The sequence below is a fragment of the Desmodus rotundus genome, chromosome 1 (genome assembly GCF_022682495.2).
Source record: "Desmodus rotundus isolate HL8 chromosome 1, HLdesRot8A.1, whole genome shotgun sequence".
NCBI classification, from domain to species: Eukaryota; Metazoa; Chordata; class Mammalia; order Chiroptera; family Phyllostomidae; genus Desmodus; species Desmodus rotundus.
The window spans coordinates 201,052,389-201,069,041 of NC_071387.1; the positions used below are offsets into that span (position 1 = coordinate 201,052,389).

The window sequence follows — 16,653 nt, forward strand, 5'->3', positions numbered from 1 at the left end:
GAGGGAGTCATTCCTGCAGCTGCACTTCCGGTCGGCATTTTGTTCTGAGAGGGAGAGACGGAACGAGAGAGAGACACACACAGGGCTCCTTCCCCCCCCGCCCTCCCCCCCCTCCCTCCGTCGGTACCGACTCACCCGACACCACCAAGCCGCAGGGAGGGACGCCCCCGCCGACAGGAGGATTGGTTCCCGGGCCGGCGGCGATGCCCCCCCGGTAGCTCGGGCCCCTGGCCGGGTGTTTGTGAGTGTTTCTATGTGGGAGAAGGAGGAGGAGGAGGAAGAAGAAGCAGCGATTTGTCTTCTCGGCTGGTCTCCCCCCGGCTCTACATGTTCCCCGCACTGAGGAGACGGAAGAGGAGCCGTAGCCACCCCCCCTCCCGGCCCGGATTATAGTCTCTCGCCACCGCGGCCTCGGCCTCCCCTTGGATTCAGACGCCGATTCGCCCAGGTAAATTCCTGCTCTTTATTGCGGCGGCGGCGGCGGCGGCGGCGGCGCCGCCAGGTCCTAAGCGTCTCTCCTCCTCGCTCCCCTCCCCGCCGTTTCCTTAGCGGCCCCAGGTCTTCGCGGGCGAGTCTGGAGTTCGCTCCTCTCTGGTGGCAGCCGCCCTGGTCGGCGGGGGTTTGTGCCCTCTCCGGGCCGGCTCCGGTGGCGGGCACGGCTCCTGCCGGGCGGCCGGGGAGGCGTAGGCCCGGCGGAGAGTGCAGGCCGCGGGCCAGCGGAATCTACTTGAGCTCGGGGATTAGGAGAGCTCCGGGCTGCGCGGGGCTGCTGCTGGTCGGTGACAGGCCTCGCCCGGGAGAGGAGCCGTAGCTAGTGAGGAGGCGGAAACAATACAACTAACAGCAAATGTGCCCTGCTCGTCCCCATATTTACAACTTTCCTGGTCCGGGAGTGGGGAACGTCCCAGTGAAACAAACAACCCCCCTTCTTCCCCCTGTGACCCCATGAAGGGAGGAAGTAGTTTCAGTTAGTGAGAGAAATGTAAATACTCCGACACGGATCCTGTGGTAATTCTTTCCCCGTGTAAAACTTGTTTGGACGTTGGAAAGTTCATAAGGACTCATTTTCTTTTTTTGAAGAATTAAGTCGTTCACATGAATATTTAATACAGAAAACCATAGTATTGTAGACACTGCATTATGTACCCCCCCACGCCAAAAAAAAAAAGAGAGAGCTTTTATGTTGTTGTTTGACAGTGTTTGTTGCACATGGACTTTTTTTTCAAAGACAAGTATGAAGTATTTGACAGGTTTACCCTGACACTTTATATTTCTGTGTGTTATGTAAGGACAGTTTTAAACGACTGTACATAAAATACTCAGGTACTTCCTGCTTTAGCCTATAGAAGCATATAAAAAAAATTAAACGTTTTGAGAATTGTGCTGAGATACAGGTAAAACCAATTTTCTTTAAAAGCATACAAATTAAGTTTTGCTTAAAATCCCTGGAAGGTTAAAAAAATGTAGAAGGTGCCATCCTTTCATGTCAGGGCAGATCTTCTTTAGGTCCCAGGATTGTCATTGGCTGTTTGTGCCCATGATGTTTGACTGTGTAATGAGAGAGGTGTCATTTTAATAGGTCAGATTATCTGCAAATGCTGGAGAAAAATATAAGTTCTATCTTAAATTCTAGTTGAAGTGTAAGTTAAAGTGTTTTGACCTTGGTTATGGAGGTGTAGATTGGTAGAAAGGAAAACAACCAATTTAAAAGTTTTCAGCCATACAAATTGCATAGCAAAGTAAATGTGCCTGCGTTAGACTGTTTTGATACTTTGTATCATTCGGAGTAGGGAAGCTTTTATTGGTTAAAATGAAGCAACACTGATCAACAAAGTCCCTTGTTTTACAAACTGGTGGTGGTACATTGGTTGGGATTTTTTTTGTCTGGTTAAATTGTCATTGTAGACTAGAGTAACTTTTCTGAAGGTTATTTTTTTAGTTTAGTATTCTACTTAAAATAAATTGTACCACATTTACTGCAAACGTATGGAAAAAATGTTAAAAAGACTGAAGTTAATATAGCTGTCACGTACTAGGTATGTTTTTAATGCTATAAATCCGTGTAGTAGTCAGTAGCGTGTCCGTGATTTGTATTGGTCAGGGAGCAGTTTGAATTTTAAAAAGCCTGAAGCTCCTGCTGAGCCCCAATCCCGGCCTCCCTCCCTCCCACTAATCTCCCATTCCTGTCTTTGTGCTGCCTGCTCCTGTTAGACACTGTTTGCTACTGGGCCTCAGGCCTACCCTGTTGGGGGGCATGCGAATGGGGGCCTGCTGGGGGGGGAGAGAATATAGAAGGGAGAAACACTTAACATCTTAAGCAGAGGGTTTGGGGTTTGGGGAGGCAGATACGGGCCTCAGTATAAATGTTTAAAAGGCCCTTACATGAACCTGCAATTGTCATTACAACTTTAAATAAAATACGGAGACATGTCAAGGGATGAACATGTTTCTGTTAAAGGTAATGGAAAGAAGTTCCGCTTGCTTAGTTTACATTAACAGAAGGAACTTTTAGGATTTTTACTTAAAGACAGCTTGCTTATACAGATGTTTAAATCTATGTGTTAGGTATCAGTTTACGTTACTGATTTTTTTTTTTTCTAGTGACTTTGGAATTAAATGAAAGTGAATTAATTATTATCAGATCTTATTTTCCCAATTGTACATAGTTAGCAATCTCTAAATAGTAGATTTTGTAATAGCTTTTATTAAATGTTTAACAGCATAAACACTTTAGATTGAAAATATTTATATTTAGTCAACTAATTAAATGGGTTGTTTTTAAAGGAGAAAACATTATAAAACTCGAGTAAAACCTAAACTTGAACTTTAAATTTTTGATAACTTAGTTGGAATGAATAAGTTGTGTTTCCCTAGAGATTATCAATAGCCTGCTCTACCTACCCTGTATTGGTTGGGATAGTCACCAGTGGTTAATCTTGTATTCCTGTTATTACTTTTTTAATTCAGTGAAGGGAGACAGCTGTAGTGCTCCAGTAATCTTACCATGGTAGTTATATTATTTGGAGAAATATTTCCTAATATACGTAAAGGAAATTTCAACATTATGGTTTACTGTTTCTCTTTAGTCTGCAGACTAAAAGGACATTCAACATTTGTTTACTAGTTATTTAAAAGCATTTTGAACTTATGCTAGGGGTCATTGTAATACTGTCCATCTTTAAGAAGAAAAAAAACTGTCTTTGAAGAAAGGACAGGTTTTGAGAGTCTCTTTGGGGAGGAAAAGTGAAAGTTTTCAGTATGGTAGTAAATGTACTTTGGTTTTCTGCATAGCGATCATTATTAAATTTCAAAAATATTATTAGCCAAGCTATACCTAATTCAAACATGAGATTTTCTTTATTTGGAGCTGGACTACCCAGCTCACATGTGGATTTTTTAAGACTCCTAAACTAAGTTCATATTTAATTTTTTCAGTACCAATACATTATCAAACTGCTATGCTAGAAACATTTGAATCTGTCTGTATTATATTTTGACATACTGTAATGTGGTATTTTTACCTTCTCAAAATAAGATTTAAAAATTAGTAATACAAAAGTAAATAAAAACTAAAGAATGAGTTTTATATAATTTCATTTAACTTTCCCTACCCCATTGCTTATTTGGAAAACCATAACTTGTAAGTAATTCTGAAATTAAAAAAAAGATCTCAGCTCCATATGAAGTGATTGGGAAGACTGAAGTATTGTAAGTAAAAATTCCTTTTGGAGGAATGTCACTTCAGTTTTGTTTATCACTCTTATTTGCCATAAAATGACTAGGAAATTACTGACTAGAAACTTCATAGAAGTCTGGTAATTAAGTGTTCAGTTGAAGGTATTTATTTTAATATTTTGAACACTAAATTGGCTTTGGTGGTAATTTATGGTCTTATATAGCTTTTGAAAATCATTTAAAAGTCCTCCACGATATATTTATTTTAGAGAGAGAGAAAGAGGGAAGAGAGAGAGAACATCGAATGGTTGTGCGTGCCCCATTGGGATTGAACCCACAAGCTAGGTGTGTGCCCTGATCAGGGATCGAACCTGCAGCCTTTTGGTGCATGGGATGATGCTCCAACCAACTGAGGCACTTGGCCAGGGCTTTAAAATGTACTTTCTAAGTAGAGTTTTCTCTGTTTTTAGTAGTCACTTATTATTACTCTTTGTAGTTTTGGGTTTTTTTTAAAGATTTTATTTATTTTTAGAGAGAGGGAGGGAGAAAGAATGGGACAGAAACATCAGATTCTTGCATGCACCAACTAGGGGCCTGGCCTGCAACCTAGGCATGTCCCCTGACTGGGAATTGAACTGGCAACCTTTCAGTTTGCAGGCCAGCACTCAATCCACTGAGCCATACCAGCTAGGGCCTTTTGTAGTTTTAAATTGATCCTTTTTCAAGGTGATCTGAGTTCCTTTAAAAATATTCTCATTTCCCTGTAGAAGAAGTGACCAGTATGATTGCCATTTTTTGATGAAAAACTTGACATCAAAGGCCACATGATTGGTATAGATTCAAGTAGTGAGTCAGTGGGAGAATAAGAGATTCCCTGACTCTTAATAGTTTTTAATTAGATTATGTTGCTTTAAGAAATATCTGAGGTCTGGTCATGCTGCTATGCATTGCTCAGTGGTGACACTGATACCATTTGTAATATTTTCAGTTATCTGAGTCCAAGGTGCTTTTCCTTCTTCTTTTAGAGAGATTTGATATCTCTCTCTCGGTTACATTTTCCTGTTATGAAAATAGTACTTTTACATTAGAAATTACATTAGAGTGGAATTTTAGTGTTTCTAGTTGATTTAAAAACAGTTTTAAACACCAGGTCTTTTAATTTAAGGGCATAGTTGTCATTTTAAAGACTATTTTATGTGGTCAGAATTTTTTGTCCAAGTAAAGTAATAAAATGATTTGAGATATTTATCTTATATAGTATTGTGTTTGGTATAAATCTGGAGTTAGTTTTGATGAGCTGAGTTTGTTATTTCATTATATCTTCAGGCATATTCCTTTCTATTCCCAAAGTGATATTATTAGGAGAGATTATTTTTGTTTTATCCAGCATTGCCAGCTAGATAAGATTTTAAGGGCCTATTATTAGGAATTGTGTTAAATATTTCCCCATAATATTATCTCATTTAATTCCTCTAAAAGGCTCATGAATTAGAGACAGTTAACTGTGCACAACTTACAGATGAAGAAAATGAGGGTGGAAAGGTTAGAAAATTGCCTCCTGTCTTATAATTATTAATAATAAATGATCAGCTGAGTGTGGGAGGTATAAGGGGACTAAATGGTAATGGAAAAAAACACAATAAAGATTAAATAAAAAATAAATAATTAAAAATAGTAAAATATCAATCTGATTTATCAACATATGTGTCCCTAAGGATTTAGGATTCTGCATTTCTAGTTTTCGTAAAATCTTAATATTATCCTTTGGTTGCTCATTTGATTGAATACTTTCATGTAAATGTAGTCAAGGAAATTGTTTACTTTAGGCGAAGAACTAAAGTAGAATTCAGGCTACACATCGTATATATGTATATATAATGTTTTTGAAATCAGCATATCTTTGCTATCTTATATTTTAAATTTGTTAAACAGTCTGTGTTATTTTTACTTGTAGTTTTTTTATATTAACTTGATCAAAGTATCTACATTCAGAAAGGGAAAATTCATCTTTAGACAGTGATTTCTATGAATGAAATCACTGTCTGGATCAGTCATACAGTAGATAATGAATCTGTAAAGTAATATGACTGATCATTTTTTAAAGTTCCAGTATGTATATAACCAAAGAATTTGATCCTTTGGAAGTCATCCCCTTGAAAAGTTGTACACTTATTCCAGAGCTGTTGCTGTTGCATACAGCCTTATGAGGATTCCTTTAGCTAATACCTTTAGAACCTTTGAGATAGTGTTTTTTTATCCTTACTGGCAATTTGAATTTTGAATTTGAGCTTTAGAGAAAGTAAAAAGTAATTTAGAACTTAGTTTAAGAAAACTAAGGTTTAATAAGATCTTTTTGTGTGTGGCAGGCTCTGTATTAAGTACTTTACATTTGTAATATGTAATATTGAGTGATTTTCATGTACCAGAAACTGTGCCATGGGCTTTGTATGGATTTTCTCAGTTCTTTAAGGTATAGTATGAGTTTGGTTGTATTTATTATCCTATGATATGTGAGAAAATTGAAGTATAGAATGATTAAGCAACTAGCCCAGTATCACACAGCTGTGGAAGTGGAGAAAGGACTCCAGAGTTAATGCTTCACCCATCAACCTTAACCATTACACAGTATATTGTGATTTGAACCACCCAACTATCCAGGGAGGTTAGTGACAGTGTTCTTATTTTACCGACAAGGAAATTGAGGTTCATCATGTTTAAGAAACTTGTCCAGGGTGGCAAAGATAGCAAGTGTTAAGAAAGGAGATTCCAACCTAAATATTTCTAATTCTGAGACTTCTTTCCATTTTGCCACACAGGGTAGGCTTGAGTATAGAGATGTGAGACTGTTATTTTTATGTAGCTTGTAAAGAGATCCTGAAGATAATTTAAAAACAGGAATTCTGACATGTTTTGGTCATTTATCACCAATATATCATTGTCTTTAAAAAAACCCAAAACACGTTATCTACACCACATATAATGTACAAAATGTTTGTATGTATAATATGCACTTAAAATAGGACATTATTTTTAAATACAGGGTGGGGCAAAAGTAGGTCTGTAGGTCATAAGGGAAATAATACAATAATTAATAAGTAATAATATGAGAATAAACTGTGTTTTGCATACTCAGAACTGTAAACCTACTTTTGCCCCACCCTATGTATGCATGCTTTATCTGTGGAATGGGTAGCTTTTGCAAATATAGAAAAGCCAATTTATTTTCATAATATTATTGTGATTCTTGAATTATTTTTTATAAAAATGTTGAGCATTAAAAAACTATTCCCCCAAATACATTAAATTATCAACATAATTTATGTAGGTAAATTGTTTTGCCATTTTACATGTGTGTGACATATCATTTAATATAAATACACCAAACTCTTAAACTTTTCTGTGGTATATATTTGCCCTTGGGCAGAAAGGAAAAATTTTTTCATTATGCAGAAACATGGAATTAGCAACATTAATTAATTCATTAAAATAATTTTTTATGCTTTTACATCTCCTGAGAAATTCAGGAACTCTTAAAATTATTTTTAAATACTGGATTTCTTTTTGTTAGAGTTAACATGTTTGGGTCACTTAACACTTCTCAGTCCTTTAGTCTTGTGCTGATAAAATGCAGACTTGTTTTTGATATGAGTACTGTTTTTTAAAAGTTTTTAAAAATCCTAGATACCTTAAAAAGTTTTTGAAACACTAATGAATTATTTCAACTCAAACATAATTTACTCTAAAATATTAATCTTTATGACTGTATATTTAATTTTTTTATTTGCAAAATAAAAATGTCTTTGAAATTAATCCTAGCAAGGCAATACATCACTGAGTTTTCTCAGCACTGCTCCTTGACAACCCTTTGAGAATTTAAAATCACTTTTACTTATCTTTATCTAATAGGATTGTGGGTTGCCAATTTCCACTTAAGGAAATTGATCATCTGAACATAGCCTGTGTGTAACTTAGTTTTTCCTTGGTAATGACCAAGTGGAAAAATGTAATGGCCTAAAACCGACTGTTACCATTCTTTCCACTTTGAGACAAGAATTAGGAATACAGTATTTATGCCATAACCTACCTTCAGGTTACCTTCAAAGACATATTGACATATATTTTTTATTTAACTCTACTAGTCTTTGTACCCTTTTTTCTTCCCCTTTTCATATGTGTGTCTTCCTTTCTCTGTCAGTGTCTATACAATCTTTATCTCCTGCTAAGCAAATTTTTACATAGCATGGTGAGTATAGGTGGTGGTGTTAATGTGCATGGTCCTGTAATGTATAAATTGTTGATCCTTAAACAACATAGTTTTGAACTAAGTGGATTCACTTATACAGTACATAATTTTTTCAATAAATACACTTTCCTTGATGAAACGTAGAACAATTTGAAAGGACTCAAATTCTGAGATCTTCATAAGTTCAAAATGTTGCTGGTGAAAAAACATTGACATAATTTGTATAGCATTCCTACTTTCTTATGTAAACATGTGCTACATCTCAAAATATCAAGTCAAGGTCCAGAAATTTTTTTTAAAGAGAAAGAGAAAGCATGGCCTTTTTTGTGAAAGTTTTCCTGGTCATTCCATTTTGTAGCATTTGTCAGTGTACTACTTGTATCTCTTGATAAAATAAATTATTCCTGTCAGCTATACTAAATCACCAGTGCTGTAGTAATGCTTGTCCTAGTTATTCAGTACATTTTTGTTGAATCGATTAATTGGAATTGAACTATATGATATTTCTTAAGAATATATTTCTGAATCTAAGATTTGTGAGGGGCAATTATATTTTTGTGTTAATTTCAAAATTAATTTTTTTGGTTATAGATTATGACCTTGAAGCTTATTTTTGGGTGAGAACATTTTATTTGCATACATCCTTAACGGTACATACATAACATAACTTGTGTATCAAAATAAATCAGAGTAAAGTTTAAAACAGAGTTCCTTTAGCTGTTGGTAAGGATTGCGTTGTTTTGGTCCCTTGGGCAATAGAATTGGAAGTAAAATATTGGGGTTTTTTTTTGCAAGAGTGAAGTTACCTACTTTCTTGTTTTTAGCTTGAGATTAATTTATTACAGTTTTTTAAAATGATTTTATTTATTTATTTTTAGAGAGAGGGGAAGGGAAAGAGAAAGAGGGAGGGAAACATCAATGTGTGGGTACCTCTCATGGGCCGCCTACTGGGAATCTGGCCTGCAACCCAGGCATATGCACTGACTGGGAATCGTACTGTCGACCCTTTGGTTCACAGGCCAGCACTCAGTCCACTGAGCCACACCAGCCAGGTGATTTATTGTAATTTTTATTTTCTTTGCTAATTTAAGTAGTATGTATAATACTGTAGATAAGCTAACTATAGTGAGAAACACATTACAGCACGTTAAAAATGCTATTCAGCTCTGGGTGGTGTGGCTCAGTGGATTGAGTGCCAGCCTGCAAAGCCGGGGAGGGGGGGGTGGGGGGGGTCACTGGTTCGATTCCCGGTGGAGGCACAAGCCTGGATTGCTGGCCAGGTCCCTGGTGGCAGGCACATGAGAGGCAACCACATACTGGTGTTTCTTACCCTATTTTTCTCCCTCCCTTCCCCTCTAAAAATAAAATATTTTAAAAAATGCTATTCAACTAAAATAGTGATATGATCTTTTAATTTTGTTTTTAATTTAAGTAAGGCTTATTGAGGTGCAGTTTATACAGTAAAATTCACTGTTTTAGGTTTACAGTTTGAGGAGTTTTGACAAACATACAGTCTTGCAGCCACCATCAGAGTCAAGACATAGAATATTTCCATCAACCCCAAAAGGTCCCTTATATCCTTTTGTAAGCAGTGTCCTATACGTATCCCAACCCCTGGCAACCAAATCTAATTTCTGTACTAGCAGTTTGTCTTCTCTAGACTGTCATACAAGTGGAATCATACAGTATAGGCTTCTGTGTTTGATTTGATTCGCTTAGAATATGGGTCTTTAAGATTCATCCATGTTGTTGTGTGTATTAGTAGTTTATTGGTGACTGAATTTTGAAACTAATGTACTCTTTGATATTACTGTTTGTCAAAAATACTTTGAACAGCTTTAGATATTTCCTTGTGGCTGCTTTATTTGTGGACATAATTTTACTTACTCATTTTTACCCCTCATTCCAATAATCTTGTAATTGACATATGGCATTAATTTGTATTAGTTAATTCTGTTAGGTTAGATGTCCTACATAGCAGGCAAAACAGACGTTTCCCTCTTCTCCATCATAATTAAAGCAGGTAACACCAATATTTGGAACATACAGTACATAGAAACTGGAGCAAAAAATGAGGGATGGTACAATAATAACCAAAAATTGTGTTTACATTTTGCTTTAAGTTTAATGTTTGTTTTTTATACTAAAAATAGAACATAGGTTATTTTGAATAACAAGTACTGCTTCTCTTCTAATGCTTCAAGTTAGAGAAGCAGTGCTCTCTAAAGGTTGGGGCAGATAACAAGAAAGGGGCCATTTTCTGGTCAGTTTATTTGACTTCCCAGCTCCCATCCCACCCCTAACACTCTTTGGAAACAGCTTTCTTTCTTAAATTCAGGGATATATGTCTCTTCTTGTTCTTCCTCTATATATTTGGTCTCATTTGTAGACTCTTGCCATTCTTCCCTTTGCCTGCCCTTAAATATTGGTATTCCTGAGGTGGTTTTTCAACCTTTGTTCTTTTCTTTCTTCCTATTGATCTCATCTATTCACATGATTTTTTACTTGCTTACTTACCTGTGTGCTGATGACTCACAAATTTATCTTGATTATATTTGTCTTCTGTGACAGATCCAGCAGTCTACCAGGCACCTCCTGATGTTCCATAAATACTATAAATTTGAAAATATATGAATCTGAACTCATCCTTCACTTCTTCTTTACTCTTATCCCTGTCCACACCAAAAGAAAGAAAAACTATTCTAACTATGTGAAGTAGGTTAATGTTTCCACTATTATCAGCTGAGTTGCCTAAGCTAGAAAATGAGTGATAATGCTTGACCCTTCTCCTTTACTGTACTGCAGATCCTGTTGTTCACCACTTCTGACATTCATAACACCTCCCTGAAAATCCAGGGAGGACTTGAATCCAGTCCTCATCTACTGTTTGATTCTGAGAGTGGGCGTGTACATGAAATTATTCCTGGCATTTTAAGGAAGACGTAGAGGTAGTTGTAAAAAAATATATTTACTGTTAGGATACTTTTTGCTCATATACTTGGGCTCTGGTATTTAAAATTAAAGTGTCATCTTCAGTAACTTTCCTGCTTTATAACCTAAATGTGACGGACTGTCTTCTGTACTCATCTACATTATTTCTAAAATCTAGGGCTTCTGACTTACTGCCTAGTATATCAACTAGAACAGTTTGAACTCAGACTTTATCTTTCCATACCAACTTATAGAGTACTACATTTCATGGATGTGTACATTCATTTCAATATTGTGTGCATATTATATGTTCAGGAGCACAGTCTGAGTTGAGAAGAAAATGGGAATGTGGAGGGGAGAAGGGATAGGAAGAGCCTTTAAATTGACTTTCCTATTCTGTGGAAACAAGTTCACTTCAATAACATTTTCACTTTTCTTGCAGATAACAGAAAACTAAAGAAACAAATGCAGTGGAATATGATAACATTCAGTTGCTAGGAATGCATATGCTTTTAATGGCAAGAGCCAGATACGTTGTAACTGTATTACTTGTTTGTGAATTTGGAAATTAATTGCTCATGGCTTTGTATAACCTTATAGTGCTTCTTCTTAGAGTAAGAAGTTATTCTCTTTACTTCCCAGTTTGAACAAAACAGTCTGCTTAGAGTTACTGGTGTAAATAACCTGAATGTCTCTTGTGCATAGCGCATCTTAAAATGTGATGCTATCTTGAAAAACAAAGTAAGTATTTTCTTCACTGTGTCTAGAGTTTATAACTAAAGAAATGATAGGTGCTGTATTTTGCTCTGGTGCTAATTACCATGTTTTTGAGAAAATGAGATCAATTCAAAGGCGTTTTTCAAAGGCTGATGGGAGAATCCTGCCTAGTTATTGAGTCTCTGTGGTGGCTTGCACATCAGTAGGCACTGAACAAACAATTGTTGAATTACATAAATTTGTATTTCAATTTTGGTATATAGGGCTAATTGCAGTGACAGAAAATGGGTGGGGCTTGCTAAATATTGAGCAACTTATAGAAGAAAGAAAACAGGAAGCTGAGAAAAGGTAAGATAATACAGCATTTAAAGCCAAGAATTGCTGTAATTTAGTTAATTACTTGTATCTGGACAATTAGGTTTGTTTAGGTGGATAAGAGAAAGACCTATATGCTCTTTTATTCCCACTCCAGCTTTGTTGGGCTTCCATTCACCTCCATAATCCAGATGTGGGAGGTGTTGATGAGAAAGGGAGAGAGGTATAGTTCCTCCATCTTTTCCAATTGTTCATGGTTTGTAGTGTATGTCATAGTGCTATTGCATGTCCTCGTTGTTCAGATGAGGGGGCCTAAGAACTAGAATTTAAAGTGACTTATAGTTTGTAAGTTGGTGACTGTTCTAGCATGAAGTGTTTGAGTCTGTAATGTTTTACCTAGCTTTTGAGCCGTGTTGCCACCTCCACTAATTTTGTGGTTTTATTGATTCTGATGTTTTCAACTACAAGACAGCCACAAAAATTTTAGTGTTTTTAATAAAATTTTGTAGTTCAGCAACTCTCCATTCCCATAGTTTTCTTGAAAACTACTTAGTTTTCTGGAATGTTAAGTAAGGCTAAATTGTATAATTTAGAACTTAAAATTTTTTAAGAACCTCAAAGTTAAAGACTTTTTTTTTCCCAATTATAAAATGTGAAGAAAAACTACATACTTTTTGGAAAAGAGACAAAATTTAAATAAATGAAAGAAGGAAGTAGTTCCTAGTGATACAGTTGTAGTTAAGGTATCATCAGTCTGCAGGGAAGAAAAAGTGACAAGTAGATTCTAGATTGGAACATACTAAAAAGAAACATCAATTTTTACATACATGCTACTACTTATTAACCTTAATATTTGAAATATGAAACATCTGGCTGGATATGGACATGGCTGTGATCTCATATTTAGTCTCTCTTTCATCAGACATTGAGTGTTATCTGCATGTTGGGACCTGTAAGACATTAGAAGTAGCAAAATAAAACACTCCAATCTTGCCTTCAAGGATCTCACAGCTTAATATAGACAACTAAACAAAGATTGTGTTATATTATCCAGATTAACAAAGAGAGTACAGTAGGAGTACTGGGAGCGGGGAACACCTGACTTAGAGTAGAGATAATAGGTAAACTAAGTGTTTTAGTTCATTATTTATACTTAGGAACTTGGGGCAATCGTTCAGTATTGGAAACTGCAGATACTTAGATTATTGGAGTACAGGGCTGGAAAAGGAGTGAAACAAAAGAAACCACAGAGAGGGACAGAGTTCAAATTATGAAGGAATGTATATGCCTTTAGCAGTCTGCGTTTTATTTTAAAGGCCTTGGGGAACCAAGAAATAAATTATTAATGAAGTATATTTTGCATTTGAAAAATATTTTTTTGGCAGCAAAATAGACATTAGATAGTAGACAGAAAGGAGACTAGGGAGGCCATTTAGGAATTGATGAGGTCCTCAATTAAGACAATGTTAATGTGGAGGAGAAGCTCACAACATATTAAGGAATTAGCCTGGATACAGTTTGATGTTTATATGTAGGTAGGTTGGGTAATGGAGAATGAAAAGAGTCAAGGATGCCTCCTTGATACTCAAGTTTCATACCTCTGGGACTCTGGGACTTGGAAGTTCCATTCTTTAAGATTAGAGGAGGAGAAGGTTATAAGAATTGGACAGCAGGGATGTGGAAGAAGGGAGGGAAGTTATGCTACAGTTTTAGGCATGTTGAGTTTGAGTAAACTATGGGACATTGAAGTGCACAGTGAACACAGGAGTTAAATACTTTAGGTTTTCAGAGCTCAGAAGACTTTAGGCTTTTCTTTGGCAAAGCATATAATTATGAAGAGATTTATTAGAGGATTATTTTCATGAGAAGATGTTTCTAAATCTGTTAACTTTGTAAAAGGCTATTTAAAGTTTAATTTTTAAAACATGTTGAAATCCTAGGATTCCTTTATTACCTCAACTAAGAAAGTCCTAGGTAATACTCAATTTATTATTATAGTTCTGGTATAGATACATGAATCAGAATTCGCACACAGCTTTTATTTATTTATTTTTAAAAAGATTTTATTTATTTATTTTTAGAGAGGGGAAGGGAGGGAGAAAGAGAGGGAGAGAAACATCTATGTGTGGTTGCTTCTTGCGTGTCCCCAACCAGGGACCTGGCCAGCAACCCAGGCATGTGCCCTGACTGGGAATCAAACTGGCAACCCTTTGGTTTGCAGGCCTGCACTTAATCCACTGAGCCACACCAGCCAGGTCAGCACATAGCTTTTAAAGCCAAAATAAGTAAAATTAATTTGGCTGTCTATGAATAAGAATACAGTCTACCAAAAACTGTATCACTGCACATTTTGGGCAGACTGGATATTGAAAATTTAGTGGCTCAGTCAAACAGTTGTAAATAACTAATGATTATTTGAAAATTACTTCCAAGGCTGACTTAGAAGTTCTCTTCAAACCATCTTAAATCAGGGTTAAAAATGGTGTGATAGGTACTATGTGTTTAAAAACAAAAATCTCACTTGATTTAAATTACCAGAAGATAACAATACCATTTTCCCCCCTTGAGGCTTTGTTTTCCAGTATATTGACTATAGTGGTATGAATTTAGAATAACAAAATGAATGTTCTTGTATGACTATTTTCTATTGTACATTGCTCTTCCTAAAGCCTTCCTAGTGTATCTGTTTTTCTAGCTTAATCTGAAGACTGCCTTTTTAGTTAATTTTATATGTAATTCATAAATATAATGCAGTCTTTAGTGAGAACTACGTTACTTTGCTCATGAGGGATTATCTTTACAAATATAATTAAAGGTCTTTTAACTTTTAAAGATTTTTAAAATTTAATTTTTTATTTACAGTTTACATTGAATATTTTGTGTTAGTTTCAGATGTACAGCATAGTGGTTAGACAGGTCATATGCTTTACAAAGTGATCCCTCTGGTAGTTCAAGTTTCCACCTGGCAGCATACATAATTATTACAATATTATTGACTATATATATTTTCTATACTGTACTTTACTTCCCTGTGACTGTCTTGTAGCTACCAATTTGTACTTCTCAATTCCTTCACCTTTTTCACTCAGTCCTCCAACCCCCCTCTCTTCTGGCAACCATCAGTCTGTTCTCTGTATCTATGAGTCTGTTTCTATTTTGTTTGTTTTCATTGTTCTTTGGATCTCACATATAAGTGAAATCATATGGTATTTATCTTTCTCTGACTGATGTGTTTCACTTAGCGTAATACCCTCTAGGTCCATGCATGTTGTCACAAGTAGTAAGATTTCGTTCTTTTTTATGGCTGGGTAATATTCCATTATATATATCTCACTACTTTTTTATCCATTCATTTATTGATGGGCACTTGGGTTGCTTCCATATCTTGGCTATTATAAATAATGCTGCAATGAATATAGGGGTACATGTATTCTTTCAAATTAGTATTTTAGGTTTTTTTGTATATATACACAGAAGTGGAATTGCTGGGTCCTAAGGCAGTTTCATTTTTAATTTTTTGAGGAACCTCCCTACTGTTTTTCATAGTGGCTGCATCTCTGCATTCCCACCAACAGGGTTCCCTTTTTTCCACATTCCTATCAACACTTGTTTGTTGATTTATTGATAAGAGCCATTATGACAGGTGTGTGGTGATACCTCATGATGGTTGTAATTTGCATTTATCAAATGTTCAATGATATTGAGCATCTTTTCATGTGTGGGTTGGACATCTGTAAGTCTTCTTTGAAGAAATATCTATACTGGTCCTTTGCCCACTTTTTAATTGAATTTTTTGTTTTTTGGGTGTTGTTGAGTTGTATGAGTTCTTTAAGTTTTGGATATTGACCCCTTACCAGATGTATCATTGGCAAATGTGTTCTTCCATTCAGTGAGTTGTCTTTTTGTTTAATTGATGGTCTCCTTTGCTCTCCAAAAACTTTTTTGTTTGATATAGTCACACTTATGTTTTCTTTTGTTTCCCTTGACCGAGAAGATAAGTCAGGAAAAAATATTGCTAAGAGAAATATCAGAGATTTCACTACCCTTACTTTTTTCTAAGATTTTTATGCTTCTGAGTCTTACATTTAAGTCTGTAATATATTTTGAGTTTATTCTTGTATATGGTATAAGAAGGTGGTCTGGTTTTATTTTTTTGCATGTATCTATTCAATTTTCCCAATACCTTTGGTTGAATAGATTGTCTTTGTCTTTACCTCATTGTATGTTTTTGCCTCCTTTGTCATATATTAATTGACCGTGTAGGTGTGGGTTTATTTCTGGGCTCTCTATTTTGTTTCACTGATCTCTGTATCTGTTTTTATGCCAGTACCACACTGTTTTGATTACTATGGCCTTATAGTATAGTTTGACATTAGATAGTGTAATATAAGGTTTACTTTCAGAATAATTAAATTTAAAATGGTAATAGCTTTTCAAAAGCAATTGTGCCAAAGAGTATAAAGGAATCAAACTAATTTATCAAAAATAATTGATCAGGTATCAATGTCAAAATGACAATTAGTGCTTTCCTAGGATCTAAGTACATCTAAGCAAATGGACTTTTTTGGTTTTGTTTTTTTGTTTGAGAGCTGGCACATTGTAATTACCTATGGAATTGTTTCAATTTGTAATCCTTTCCTGGAGATGTAAGGTTAGTTTATAAGTTCTGTTGTAGGCAGTTTCTTAGGCTTTTTAATCATTCCACAAGAGTTAATTGAATGATGACTATGTGCTCAGCAATGAAGTCTAGCCATTCAATGTTTGGACTTTTT

At 35.7% G+C, this 16,653-nt stretch overlaps 1 protein-coding gene across 6 annotated transcripts in view; it reads left to right on the top strand.

Annotated features, from left to right (window-relative positions):
• The first annotated feature begins 314 nt into the window (after positions 1–314).
• Positions 315–16,653, top strand: part of NIPBL (NIPBL cohesin loading factor) — a 182,737-nt gene continuing 166,398 nt past the window's right edge. For 3 of the 6 annotated variants that reach the window (XM_053914375.2, XM_053914391.2, XM_053914389.2), the window contains exon 1: positions 317–448. The gene's annotated coding sequence lies outside the window, so the exon portion shown is untranslated. Of the gene's footprint in view, positions 449–16,653 lie in introns of all 6 variants that reach the window. The other 3 variants (XM_053914377.2, XM_053914380.2, XM_045186245.3) reach the window with 3 other exon arrangements.